The sequence below is a fragment of the Cupressus sempervirens genome, chromosome 11, assembly GCF_028749045.1.
Source record: "Cupressus sempervirens isolate cs-2001-9-10 chromosome 11, ASM2874904v1, whole genome shotgun sequence".
NCBI classification, from domain to species: domain Eukaryota; kingdom Viridiplantae; phylum Streptophyta; class Pinopsida; order Cupressales; family Cupressaceae; genus Cupressus; species Cupressus sempervirens.
Window position 1 is genome coordinate 129,486,465 of NC_143128.1, and position 1,275 is coordinate 129,487,739.

Genomic DNA, 1,275 nt, shown 5'->3' on the forward strand with positions numbered 1-1,275 from the left:
AGTTAGCCAACACTACATAGTTTATCCTAGATTTTTTTGGTAGGTTTTCGCTCTATATTTGATTTATTATAAATATTTAAAAGTGGTATATGGTTAAAATGTAAAAAAATGGCCAATATGGCCATCAATTTCCAAGCCTGTTTGTGACATTGTTTTTGTATTTTGTAGTTAGGGACCCACACATATAACCATTATGATCTAAGATTACAAAATATATTTTTCACAAAACGCAAGACTAGATAGTATAATCTCATCCTCTCATTGTAGGTAAGCCTCATTTTTAATTTGCATAAAACTCCAAACAAAAAGAGGAGCAAATCTTAGTGCTACTTTAAAAGTCCTGCATGAGTAATTAAAGCTTGTTTTTTGGCTTTTCTGGGATTTCTTCGTACTCCAATTTTTTCGTCTTTTTCATGAGCATGATGTTATTTACATATTTAAAAAATAATTTTAATTATGAAAAATAATGTGGATCAAGATTTATTTTTTATATTAATTTCAATTGATTGTTCTTTACTTTGATATATAATTTTAATTTATTTTATGAAAAAATTGACTTATTTAAAACAAAACGTAAATTAATTTACAATGCATCTGTAATATATTCATATTTTTATTTTAATTATAACTATATTAAAAAAATAAAAAGAGTGATTATTTTTCTCATTCTATTTTCTATTTTTATTATAATGAAATTCTTCTTACTATTTTTTAATATTTATAATTAAAGATATTTTTATAATTATGAAGATTTTATTCATAGTCTAATTACTACTATTGGTTATAGAAAAAAATATTGTGATATTTCATATTATATTTTCTCACTATTGAATTATATATCATATTATATTATTAAATTATTTTGATTACTATATAATTATAATTAATTACTAAATTTAAATGGCAAGTACTAGCCACTATGTGACACTTGTTAGCTAGCACAAAAGGAAGGTTGTCACCATCATTTGTATAAATTATTTCTAAAATAATCAATTGAAATTTTAAGAAAATAAATATTATTTATTTAGATATTTTTAAATGCATAATTAATATATAATAAAATTAGTCATTTAAAATATAAATGAAAATAAATTGATATTTAAAATATTTTTATTTAAATTAGAATTTTTTTTAAAATAATATTTTATTTTTTTAAAGATTTTTGACTATTAAAGTATTTTTTCAAAACTATTTGATAGATTAATTATACATATATCAAGTTTGTCAAAATGGAGTGAGAATTATAAAACTCTCCACTGTAAAACATTAAATGAT